The sequence below is a fragment of the Haemaphysalis longicornis genome, unplaced genomic scaffold, assembly GCF_048455015.1.
Source record: "Haemaphysalis longicornis isolate Haplotype H1 unplaced genomic scaffold, Haemaphysalis longicornis Haplotype H1 scaffold_1, whole genome shotgun sequence".
Lineage (NCBI taxonomy): Eukaryota > Metazoa > Arthropoda > Arachnida > Ixodida > Ixodidae > Haemaphysalis > Haemaphysalis longicornis.
The window spans coordinates 474,156,937-474,170,867 of NW_027526203.1; the positions used below are offsets into that span (position 1 = coordinate 474,156,937).

Genomic DNA, 13,931 nt, shown 5'->3' on the forward strand with positions numbered 1-13,931 from the left:
CACATTCAAATACTCCTTGATGGCCAGGCCATCACTCCAAGCCCCATCATCAAAATCCTGGGCCTACATCTTCAGACCAATAACAAGAGTGACGGATCCTTGCAGCGCCTCAAACACACTATCAATAAAATCATACATATGATCAGGCGAGTTTACACCAAGAAGCGAGGCCTCAAGGAATCTGATACCTTTCGATTAGTTCAAGCTTTGGTCCTCTTGAGAATCACTTACGTCAACTCCCTGCCTTCTTCTCGGCAAGGAGGGCCTAAGATGCTTTATATAATGATTAGAAAGGCGGTTCAGCAAGCCATTTGTCTTCCCATAAGTGCGTCCCCGTGATAAGGAGCACGGGGCTCTAAAACACGACGAAAGAGTGGTTAAAAAGCCATCTTTGTATCCAGAAGCACCGAATGAGCAGATCTGCGGTGGGTCGCAGCATCCTTCTACAGATTAGCTGGGAAGCACAAAATGCCAATCCGCTTGATATACTCCTGGAATTCTGGCGACAAGAAATAAAGATGTTCCCTTTGCTTTGAAATATAAACCCCTCATACGACGAGGGTCGCCGACAAGCACGGGCTCAAGCGCTGAACACCAGCCTCGGTGGGCATCATGCAGTTATCTACACAGACGCCTCTCAACACTGAGGGCAGCAGTACGTCATCATTGTGGCAACCTCCAGAACCAACCTTCTTGCGTGTTTCTCACTAGAGACCGAAGAAGTGACGGCAGCAGAAAAGGCAGCCATCGCCTTGGCTCTCACTCTAACAGGGGTTCGTAAGGTAGTCACCGATTCCCAACGAGCCTACAAGAATAACCAGTCAGGTTTGGTGTCCCGACCTGCACTGCGCATGCTAAACACCACTCACAAAATGGTTCCATTCAGCTCATCTGGACACCAGCTCACACTTCCATGGAAGGTAACGAATACGCCCACCAAGCCTGCACTTTCACCCCCGTGCTATGGAGCTGCACGGGGACAGTCACCCGCTTGTCTCGTTCAGGCACATAACTCAGCATTTTCGCCTTCTGAGACAGACCCTATCTTCGCCTTACCCTGACCTTTCCATAGAACATCAAACTAGCCTACGGCTCATACCATCCGGATCCTTCCCACACCCGACGCGTCTTCACTGAATGCACCCGAATCGCTACGACACTGAATGTAAATTTTGCTCAGAAGTAGGAACACTCTGCCACATAATCGGGGTGTGGGACTTTAGCACTGAGCACCCTCCTCTCTTTAGGTCAACTACCGAACAAGAGGAATGTGAGATGCTGCGGTCCAGCCCCTCTCTGCCTACCCAGTTTCAGCTGGTGGGCAGAGCACAGGCGGCGCGGACTGAATATGCGCTACAGTGAAGAAGGAACCACTCCCCTTGGCGGCACTCTGTGCCATTCAGAAATCCTAATAGAAGAATTTCCTCAAGCTCACCCTCCTCCTCTTGCTCTTCCCCCGTCTCTGCAGCCGATCTCACCGCCTCCGTCCGCGACGGCAGAGACGGAGAAGTCAGGTCGTCTAACCGGGTTTGAGCTTTAATTTAAAAAAAAGAGTTTCCACTCATTTGATACACCAATACAACTCAATCTACCACCATTCATGCATCGTGCATTAATTTAACCTTACTAAGGAAATCTCTTTGAACTAATAGAGGGTGTGGTTAAGTGCATTCACTTCTGTCTGGTTTCACTATTTGTAGAGCGACGTGAGTGAATTTAAGTGACGTCGCATGGGTAATCATTGTGGGTGTCGTTTACAGCTTTGCTTTCCAACCACATTCACAGTGTGGATTGGCGCTAATTTTTTTTTGGATTGCTACGCGATTTCTTTGACGGTTTGTGACATTTCATCGAAGACGTACCGCTTTGAGCCAAGCAGAAACGTTTTGTAAGGGCATGAAAAAGAGGTGGATTTGCTTCTACCGAAGGCAATAAGGCGTTTCCGTGAATTTTTCACGGAACGAGAGAAATCCTGCCCTATTGCGTAAGATGTGCCTTTCAGTTTTTTGCCGTTAGAAAGGATCGTTTCTTTACTTTTAAAGGATGTAAATTTTACAGTGATTGGGCGGTTCTGGCCAGGCTTGTGACGGCCGAGCCGATGTGCCCTTTCAACTTCTTTCGGGTCAATTTCAACGTTTAAGTGTTCGCTGCAGAGGCTCATAATTACTTCTTCGGACTCAGAGAAAGTTTCAGAATGGTTAGTATCTGGAAGACCATAGAATATGAGGTTGTTCCGTCGCGAGCGGTTTTCCGCATCGTCAAACCGGGCCTCCAGGGTTTGAATGTGACGAGCTCTGGCGCCTGCACTGCTCTCTAACGCCGTTATTTGTGTTTGAACGGTTGAAAGGCTTTGGTAGTGTTTTTCCAGCTGCGTTATTCTATTACTTAGGTCACTGACAGTTTTTTCCGTAGTATGCAGTTGCGTTTTTAGGTCTTGCACCTCGGAGAGAAGCGTAGCCTGTCCAGCAGATATTTTTTTTAACTCATCGAGAATAACGGCACCATCATCAAGAGGCCCTGGATTGCTTTCAATGTCCCCAGACAGTAATAGCAATAAACAATGTATGACATCAATGCATTCAAGGCCATGCATACACAACACTGCTGGCTCGGCAGCTGTACCAGACAGTAATTGCTTGATTTTTTGGAAAACAGAGAGCTTTGTCTACTAACCTGCATGACGAACAAGAGCGGGTTAGATGACTGTTCCGTGGCACAGCCACCGAGCCCACAGAGCGGCGCGCCGGGATGTTGCCGCTTTATTGCTGCTGTTGATGTCGATGAAGATGGGATTTCCGATGTCTGCAGGATCCATACTTCCTCAGGCGGGGGCGCCGCTTGACAGGCCAGAATGTTGGGGTTGGAGGCGCATTGGCTACTGGCACCCGCGCTGGTGTCGAGCCACGCACTTATGGGAAGACAAATGGCTTGCTGAACCACCTTTCTAATCATTATATAAAGCATCTTAGGCCCTCCTTGCCGAGAAGAAGGCAGGGAGTTGACGTAAATGATTCTCAAGAGGACCAAAGCTTGAACTAATCGAAAAGTATCAGATTCCTTGAGGCCTCGCTTCTTGGTGTAAACTCGCCTGATCATATGTATGATTTTATTGATAGTGTGTTTGAGGCGCTGCAAGGATCCGTCACTCTTGTTATTGGTCTGAAGATGTAGGCCCAGGATTTTGATGATGGGGCTTGGAGTGATGGCCTGGCCATCAAGGAGTATTTGAATGTGTTCTTTGGGGTGTCGTTTGTTGTGAGGGCGGACGACAAGGAGGTGAGAATTTTTACGTGTGTACTGGAAGCCACAGGCTTTAGCACACTGGGGTACTAGAATTGAGATGCCATGGGTTGGTGTGAGCTTCCTTTAATCGCTATCGCGTAGCAATCAACGAGAATGCAGGGGTTAAACCCGTAGATGCGCTTGGCGAGTGCACCACTTTTCTTCCCCGTCTCCACGTGGGCTCGTAGCTCAATCGGTAAGATAACGGGCTCTTGCTTTGTTATTCTGTTAGTGCCAGGTTCGATTCCTGGAAGTGCAGTAAATTCTTTTATTTGTTCGCGCGAGTTTTCTGGTGACACCAACGGTCGCGAAAGAACCCTTGGGGGGTAGAGGGAAAAAGCTTTGCTTTAAAAGCACCGCCAACCGTCACACCGCCCATGCAATCGATTACGTCCAAATATTTCCACTTCCGTGATCTACACTAACGCCCGCAGTTTTCTTTCTAAGTGCGAGCAAATATCTAATCTTGTTTTACCATGCGACAGCAATATACTCGTCCTAACCGAAACGTGGCTGTCAAGTGACGTTACGGACAATGAAATTCTGGCTGATCTACCGAATTTTGAGGTTTTTCGGAACGAACGCAAAGGGGCTCGAGGGGGAGGTGTTTTAATCGCCACTAGCAAGTCACTATCTTGCTCAGTGGTTGATATTACATCTGACATAGAAATATTATGGCTTCGTATTCGTTCTACGCCCCTAACTCTGCTGCTTGGAGTGTGCTATCGGCCCCCAAAAAGCAGCCCAGACTTGCCAGAGAAACTTAACAACATATTGAATTACCTAACTGTTAAACAACCCAACGCGCATGTCCTGCTTTTTGGCGATTTTAACTATCCCGTTATTGACTGGAAAGACCAAGTCGCTTTGGCAGGGAGCACTACTGAAACAAAAGAATTCATAAATATCTGCTTGAACTTTAATCTCACCCAGCTGGTATCGGAGCCAACCCGTGTGACGAATAACTCAGCCAACATACTAGACTTGATACTAACAACGCGCCCTGAAAGTTTATCTTCACTTACATACCTTCGTGAAATCGGCGATCACAAGGTCATACACTCAGTCTTGAATTTCGACCACTTGTCCTGCAAGCCTCTTCCTAAAACTATCAGTCTGTACAATAAAGGAAACTACGAGGCAATAAATAACGAACTTCTAAATTTTTTTCCGGACTTCGAAGCAGACTTTTGGAACAGATCAGTAGAGGACAACTGGACGATTTGCAAAAACAAAATAGGGGAATTGGCAAGAAAGTACATACCGAAAAAACCACATTTCGCGCATCTTGTCAGAAACCATGGTTCACAAAAACCCTGAAGAAACTAGATAATAAAAAGAAACGATTATTTCGGGCTGCCAAGATAAAACCTATAGCTCAGAATTGGGATAAATACTACGCGGCCGAAAAAGCATATTTGCTCGTGATACGCAGCGCGAAACACTCGTTTTTTCACACAGACTTGCCCAAGATTCTAACCAATAACCCCAGAAATGTTTGGCAAATCATTAACCCGCAGGAATCCCGCACTGTTACATTGAAAAATGGAGCTGGCGATGATATGAGTACTGCTGACAGCGCTGAACTGTTCAATGCTGCCTTTTCATCTGTTTTTACCAACGAAACCCATATACCGTTTCCTGCGTTACCGAACTGTATTCTGTCTTTTATGTCGCCTGTCACATTTATTCCATCGGGCGTATTGTCTGTTATCGAAAAATTGAAACTGTCTTCTTCAGCAGCTATGGACGAAATCAATTCTAAAATTCTTAAGAACACGAAATCTATTTCTTCAGTGATTTTGTCATTGTTATTCTCACAGTCCCTTCGCACAGGCCCCTTACCAGACGACTGGAAGGTGGGGAAGGTCACTCCGGTCTTCAAATCAAGTAACAAAGACAGCCCCCTAAATTATCGCCCAATCTCTCTTACAAGCGTACCCTGTAAAATCATGGAACACGTCATCTACTCCCAAATCATTCACTTTCTTGACGCCAATAACTTCTTCCATCCTGCCCAGCACGGGTTCCGTAAGGGTTACTCTTGCGAAACCCAATTAGCCCTTTTTGTCCAGGATCTGCACACAAGTTTCGATACTAACCTGCCGACTGACGTAATATTTCTGGATTTCTCGAAAGCGTTCGACAAGGTACCTCATAAGCGACTGCTAATGAAACTTAGATCTTTAAATATACACCCTGATATTTTAACTTGGATTGAGGAATTTCTAACTAACCGCTCCCAGTTTGTTTCACTCGATGAAGTGCCCTCTAACCCTCTTCCAGTAACATCAGGTGTCCCACAAGGCTCCGTTCTCGGTCCCCTTCTCTTCTTAATTTACATTAATGACCTAGCTTCGCATGTCTCCTCCAGTATCCGTTTGTTTGCTGACGACTGTGTAATCTATCGCTCAATCACTAACCCGACAGATCAAACCGCTATTCAAGATGACCTTAACCACGTGTAGGAATGGTGTGACACCTGGCTTATGAAACTTAACCCCAACAAATGTAAAACAGTCTCTTTCCACCGCCGTCGCAACCCCTCTTTCTTCCCTTACGCAATCGCTAAAGACGCCCTCGAACACGTGCAATCATATAAGTACCTCGGTGTCACCCTGTGCAATGATCTTAACTGGCGCCTGCATGTTACCAACATTATATCATCTGCAAACAAATCCTTAGCTTTTCTGAAACGTCACCTCTGGCACGCCCCCCAGAATGTCAAGCTACAGGCTTACAAATCCCTTATCCGCTCTTAATTGGAATATGCGTCTGCAATCTGGAACCCACACTAAGCATATCTCATCGACTCACTTGAGGCAGTTCAAAACCGTGCTACGAGGTTCATTCATTCTTCATATTCGTATAATATTGGTGTGTCATCCCTCAAAAAAGAATCTGCTCTTTTAAACCTTGACGTCCGCCGTCGCATTTCCAGCCTCTGCCTGTTTCAGAAAATTTTCCATAGCCCATTCCGTCATCCCTACATTATTCCACCAGCCCGCATATCTCACCGCACTAGTCATCCACCTCAAGTTTCCCGTCCACGTATTAGAACGACCACTTTTTCTATGTCCTTTTTTTTACGGACTGCAAACGACTGGAATGATCTTCCCCACGACGTCGTGGCCATTTCCTGTCCATCAACAATTTTCGACCAACTGTCTGCACATCTTTCACAATGAAAACCCGTGTCAATAAAAGAAAGAGTATTTGTTAGCCCACCCCTTATGTAATACGGGGGGGGGGTCTTTAAGGAAATAAAGTGAAGTGAAGAAAAACGCAATATCAAGCACAGACTCACAACAACGTTTTTATTAATATACGCACACATCTATAGCGGTATCCTAACTGCCAGGGTCTAATCTTTTCCCGATGACAGACATGTACACAGAAAACCAATAAATAAAAATCTATCACCACATTGCTTGCTTTAAAGGTCTAATTTCACACAAAGCAGAACATGCATTCATTTAGTTCTTTGTCTTTCTGTATTCACATATCCTATATTATTTTGCGGTAGTACTAGAAAAACACTGGCAAAATTTCTGTAATTTTCTGCTCCTTCCAGGCGCAGTCAAAAAAGTTTCGGGCTGTTACTAGTATTCTACTGTACACATACGAGCGCGTCCTTTGTTACCTCTGCGTTCAGTGTGCGAAGGTCTACGCTTCAGCGTCGTCGTATGCTTCTTGCTGAGGGAACGGCGCTGCGAACACGCATCCGCAGAGTCGAGGTAGCGGGCAGTACCTTGAACCTAAGAGCCACGCCGCGCTAAAGCTAGATCAGCGCAAAATATTCTGCAGGCACACATCGTCGTCTAGTTGCAAGCCCTGACGCGTTCTCTAAAGCAAACTGTGTCCGTGCTAACAAATCCCAGCAAGCGGGGTCGATGCTGACACAATTTTCAGCAGGACATTGCCGACTAAAACACCGTACGATGAAAATTTTCGAGGCAAGAACCACACGTGCGCCTGAGCGTTCACCAACACTACACCGCCATTACCTGAACTTTATTAAACGGGCTCATGAACTGAAACCCTTCCCGTTCCACCGAGATAAAAAAAAAAACAAGTAACGGAACATCCGTTTTTTTAGATGCGAAGCAGCTTATGGTGGCGCCTGTTCCCTCGCCGTTGTGTGGGCGCCGTTGTGCGGCGTCCACACCCCCAGTGCGCATGTCTACCCAGGCACCGCTGATGATGATTGTGGCAGAATGCCCCTGCGGATTGGCAAAGAATCCGTCACAAGATGGCTTCGCGTTCAAACACCGTCGTCATCTTCCCGTAGGGGAACCTCCTCCCGCAACGCCGCGATGAGTGCCACGGGCAACGCCGCCGGTAACGCCACCTACAACGCCAGCGTCAACGCCAGTGTCAGCGCCGCGGACAGCGCCGCGCAGAAGATGGCACAACAAGAAGAACAAGAAGAAGAAGGAGCAGCACCTCCTCCTGCCGTGCACCGTCACCCGGAACACGAAGACGCCAACCTCATCCCGAGCCAAGATTTGGTGCACCTGATCAAACACGTGAGTCCGTGCGCGGCCGTGCGCAAGCGCCAGGACATCATGGACCGGGACGAATACTACAACTTGATGAGAATGACAAATGCAGAACAACATGAGCTACGGCGCAAGATCATACACCGGTAGACGACGCCGTCAGCACCTCCGTCACCGGGCCGACCGGTTGCGGCAAGACATTCGTACTCCGGCTTGTCATGGACCTCTACAACCGGTACAGCAACACCGGCAACAACAACACCTACAACGCGTTCGTCATCTGCGCGAGCACCGCAAAGGCGGCTGTGGCAGTGGGAGTAACCACGGTGCACGGGGCTTTCAAGCTCTCTCGGAAGACCACCGGCCCCAACAAGGACGGAGGCCTCAGCGCCAGCGAGTTGAACACCTTCCGCGCGGCCTTCCGCAACGTGAAATGCGTGATCATAGACGAGGTGAGCATGATGCCTGCGGACAACCTAAACGAAGTCGACTTGAGTCGACCCCATGGCTACTTCGCATACTACTCAGGGTTCCCCTACGGAAAGATGGTGATTTTTTTTTTGCTACGTGACGTCACTTTAACTGGCCAATCAGGGTGGCACGCCCTGGCCCGATATGCTTGTCTGCGAGCGCCGTTCGTGCGACTCGTGCGGCGGGGGGGGAGGGGGGGGGGGTAATTCATCATACGGTGCGTGGGCATTAGCACGTGTCACCACTCACGGTTGAACCGAGCTTCGGCTCCCGTTACCGAGGGAGGTCCCTGCTGCTGACGAGCGGTATCGGCTGGACCTTGCCGGTACCGCTCACGCCTCTTCGCCGGGTTGCGTTGAACGGATTCGATGTTTTGGGCCCACGGACGTCTCTTGGCGGCATTTCTGTGGCCGCGTGGTCCGTGTTCATTCTGTGGACTTGCTACCGTTCTCTATTCCGAGCGCGACGAGCCTCGAGGTGAGCGGCCTCCTCATTGGGCGTGCGGACGACCCGTGGGCGACCCATCCCTGCGCCTCAGCCGGCGCACTTTTAAGACGCATGGGAATGATGAACGCACAGCCCTATATCGTGAGCGGAGCCATCGAGTAACGCGAGCACTGTGATTGCAATAGCGAAAGTGTTGCCACCAACCTGCATTTTCCCAGCCGAGCGCCCTCAATACCCCTCCAGACATGCTGTGAACGATTTTGGTGAGATGGTATCTCTATGTCGCACTCCCTTTTGGATCGGACACATTTCCGTTTGGTTGTGAGGGATTCTCCTGACCATACATTCCTCATATATGTCGTATAGGAGTATTATATAGGTCTCTCCTATTCCTTGGCCTTTTGACGCTTCCAACCCTGCTCCTGCGTTTGTTGATTCAAACGCTTTTTCATAGTCTATAAATGTCATGTAAACAAGTTTATTATACTGTGCAGATTTTTGTATTGTGACTTTTGTATTAGCACTCAAAGACATGTGGCCCAAAACACGGCTGCACGCATTGTTGTGCTTGCGTTATATCATTAAACGACCACTCACAATACGATGCATTTACTGAAACTGCCACAGATTCGACACTGTCAAGTGCTGTCGCCACGGCTTGGGGGCGTGCTAACGAGGACCCTGGTGGGCTGTTTAATATGACCTTTTATGTTCCCGCACATAGAGACTTGGCATGTTCGCTATTCATACTTCTTAAAATTGCCAAAGGCATGCCCATGTGTGTGAGGGTACGTTGGTTACATTCCCGATTCGGGTGTAAGCCACGTTGAGACGCAGACGATACTTGCTGTGTCTGCCCGCGATTTGCCGCTGCGCAAGCAACAGCGGCTGGCTAAATGCAGAATAAATGCAGCAGACATGACAACGTCGGCCTGTGTTTGCTATTCAACAACAATACGGCTTGTATGTCCCGCCCTCTCTGTGATTTGCTGAGAAGGCGTGACGTAATTTAAACAGTTGGCGGGAACGAACACGTTACGCATTGGCAACTTTCGTCTGAGTAAAAGTGACGTGTGCTACGTAACAGCTTGAAAATGGCGGCTACTGTAGTTGTGAAATAGAGCAAAAACTTTCACCTACCTTCGGCGCCGTAAAAACTCCGTGACTTTGCAGCAGGCGCAGTTTCGTATGACGCGCGGTTAAAGCTGTTTTCTACCGAAAGAAATAATAGTTTTGATTGATTCCAAATTCGCGATCACTGAACATACAAATATTGTGCAGTATTTTAGGTGCGGAGTACCTTAGGACCACACAATGTCGGTCCGCGTCCATGCGCATAGCATTTACAATCGCAAAAAAACCACTAACACATCAGCAGGATTCGAGCCTGTGTCTGGTAGACCAGACAGAGTTAGTGTCAATTGTCTTACCCATTGGGCTACGACCGTGAGTTAGAACCCAACAGTCAAATGGCTCACTCCCTCGCCTGTAACGGTGCGGAGTACCTTAGGACTTCCCAATTTCCGTTCGCATCCATCCGTGCACACACCACCATCAAGCGAAAATCAAGCGAAATTCGATTTGAGCCGTGAGTTGGTTTCATTTAGGGAGTAATCAAGGTGCAACTCACGGCTCAACCCGCCGCGGTGGCTCAGTGGCTAAGGCGTTGCGCTGCTGAGCACGAGGTCGCGGGTTCGATTCCCGGCCGTGGCGGCCGCTTTTCTGATGGAGGCGAAAAGCAAAAACGCCCGTGTGTACGAGATTTCGGCGCACGTTAAAGATCCCCAGGTGGTCAAAATTAATCCGGAGCCCTCCACTACGGCGCGCCTCATCACCTGCGTTGCGTCGGCGCGTTAAACCCTACAATCAATCAATCAATCAATCAATCAATCAATCAATCAATCAATCAATCAATCAATCAATCAATCAATCAATCAATCAATCAATCAATCAATCAATCAATCTTCATGCTGGTGCACAGAACTCGCGCAGTCCGGTGCAGCTTCGACAGTTTAAGGACCTGGCGTACAAAAGCCAGCAGATCTGAAGCAGTTGACAACTACTATCGGCTGCGTCGTTGCTCGCCAAGCCGCCGCCACCATCTCAGCCGCCATGAAAACATCGATATTCATCTTGCGCTTCAGCTCTAGGTTTAAAATAATCAGGACATAGATGATCCGCCAGTTGTCTTTGGTGCGCCACGAATACCTTTTAAGGCTTTCTCTACGAAATGGACCAAAAACTAACACATTTTAAGCTGTATTTTTTTGGAAAAGGTTCGATTCAACCGGGACAGAGCATGATTTCGGCTTTGTTATTTCGAGTTAGTTTTGTTAGTTATTTCGAGTTAGCATTGGGCTCTGATGGCGTCTAAAGGGGGATCGGGGTATCTTCATTAATCCGGGACTTTCATCAAATGGGCCACGCAGACAAAATACAAGTTTGTATTATTCGAAATATTTCGGGTTTTATAGTGCCCCAGTACTTGTCCGGCCGCAAATGATGCCGTTTACACTGAGAAAAAATAATCCATTTATGTTAAAATGTTGATTCCCCCTCTAAATTCTGTGTTTCCGTGACGTCTGCCATGAAGTCATAAGTGCGCGTAATCAAACGAACCTCCACTGCGTCATTCGGCTCTGCAGCCTTGCTTGCCATCAATTCTCCCAGATGGAGCTACCATACTCAGCCACGGAGAGTTGTCCGCCGTTGCTTTGTTTTTGACCGTATTTGCGCCTGGCGTGTTTTAAATGCAGAGCATTTCTTAGCCTCGCCTCTTCCTGCGTCGGACGGCGTCCACAGCTCCGCGTCCGCAGCAGGTGCGCCTCTCCTCCTTCCCTCCTCTCTCTCAACAGCAGCTGGCGCGCGCATGCGTCGTAGTCAGCCCGTTGGCTCCGTCGCCGTCTCGGCGTAACAGGTGCGTGATAGCAGCGCGGTGGGGCATGGAAGGGCGCGCGCTGCTTGCGCATCCGCGCTCTCCCCCCCGTACTGCTCTCCCTCTACTGCGCGCGCTGCAAATATAAAGCGGCTAGCGGTCGCTCGTGCTTCAGTCACTGCGTTGCTCCTTCCTTCCTTGGTTGACGCTCGCTCCACCCTAACGCGACTTTACTCTCCTCTCTCTACCCCAAACCAACACCAACGCAACTACGACCCAACTACCCACCCTAACGCGACTTTACGCGGCGTTAACGACCCCCAATGCTCTGCATTTACTCGTGTTCCCCTCGCGGGAAGGCGCGGGAATTTTTTTTTTGTTACTGTTGAAAGTAATCGTTTCGTAAAACATGGGGCATCCTAGACAAACGGGGTCACGTAAGACAACGTCGCTTACGCCAATCGGCCAGTGTTGTGTAAGACAACTCCAAAGCGGCGGACTGCTGTGCAGCTAAAACAAGCATAGTTGCGCCCCGTACCAACAGCAGTGCGCATTGGCACTTCTACGCTCACGTGTATTTTCGCAATTTTCATTGTTTACCGCCCCATTTTTCCTGAGGTGAAATGAATATGCATTACATTTGGCGCAAATAGCTCCCTCGGCAATCTAATAAACCCTGCCGAATTTGCGTTTGCTTGTTCCGACCTCAGTCAAACGCACAGCTGTGCATATGACATCATAGGTTCTGTTGCGGGAAATGAGGTAGTGGGTCGCATGGCCATTCCCTTTTTGCATAATTATGTAGCTTATTTGATAGAAGTGTGCGATAAAAGTGGCGTCAGTGTGATTCGAATCAACCGAAGTTGTGTTTTGTCGGCATGGCCGCTTTAAATCCGGTTTCATTAAATCGGGTTTTTACTGTAAATAGGTGCTTCATTTGTACAATGCCCTCTTCAGTCTTCGTATACTTCATCATCCGCCAACCCAAAGTCTTCGTCGAGTGCTTTTTCGCGGTAGAAGACATACACTACTTCTTATTGTTCTTCTGGGCGATTGCGTTCTCGCCTGGCAGTGCGGCGCGCTTCCTGATAAGCCACCTCTTCTTAGGGAGCCCGGATCTTCTTTGGTCATCCAATCCCCCATGTGGCGGCACAGAGTCGGAGAGAGTTCGGCCGCAGCCGCGGCGGCGGTTAGTGTTCTGATCGCAGGTAGTTTCCCCTAGCACGCGGGGCGAGTGGCGTCAGGAGCAGACGACAGTCGTTTTGTCGGCAACGCGCTCACTGCTCAAACATTGACTGGAAAGTCCGCTCGGTATTTTTTAAAGCAAAACTTTTTACCTCTACCCCTCAGGGGTTCTTTCGTGACCGTTGGTGTCACCAGAAAACTCCAGCGAGCAAATAAAAGAATTTACTGGAACCGCCGGGAATCGAACCTGGAACTAATAGACTAACAAAGGGAGAGCCCGTTGTGTTACCGATTTAGCTACGAGCCCACGCGAAGACGGGGAAGACAGGTGGTGTACTCACCAAGCACATCTACGGGTTTACCACCTGTGTTCTCGCTGAATGCCACGTGAAAGCGTCACGCGACCACTCACGCCCGTCTAGCGACCCTGTGCGCACCTTGCTCATGTGCTAAGAGTTACAAAAATTAAAGGCAGCTCACACCAATGCATGGCATCTCACTTCTACTACGCCAATGTGCTAAAGCCTGTGGCCTCCAGTGTTCACGCGAACAATCACAGCTCCTCATCGTCCGCCTTCCCGCCAAATCCTTGAATACATTCAAATACTCCTTGATGGCCAGGCCATCACTCCAAGCCTCAGCATCAAAATCCTGTGCCTACATCTCGAGGCTAACACCAAGAGTGACGTCTCCTTGCAGCGCCTCAAAAACAGCATTAATCAAATCATACACATGATCAGGCGAGTTGCCCCAAGAAGCAAGGCCTAAAGAAATCCGGTACCTTTCGATTAACTGAAGCTTTTGTTATCTCGAGAGTCACTTACGTCCACCTCCTGTCTTCTTCTCAACAAGGAAGACATAGAGATGCTTTATATAATGATTAGAAAGGCGGTGGAGCAGGTCATTGGTCTTCTCATGAGTGCGCCCACACAGAGGCTGCTTTGCACGGGGCTCCACAACACGGTGGAAGAGCTGATAAAAGGCCATCTTTCTAACCAGAAGATCCGACTCAGAACTGCCGTGGGTAACCGCATGCTTCACCAAATTGGCTGGGCAGCCCAGAATGTCACTCCGCTTGACGTACTCCCAGTCTCTTGGTCACTAAAACTAAAGATGCTCCCTTTGCTTAGAAATATGAACCCCTCACATGACGAGGGTCATGAAAAAGC

The 13,931-nt window shown here is 48.7% G+C and overlaps 1 pseudogene; it reads right to left on the minus strand.

Annotated features, from left to right (window-relative positions):
* Window positions 1-1,816: 1,816 nt before the first annotated feature.
* On the minus strand, window positions 1,817-5,294 carry LOC144162738 (uncharacterized; annotated as a pseudogene).
* Between the last annotated feature and the right edge of the window lie 8,637 nt (window positions 5,295-13,931).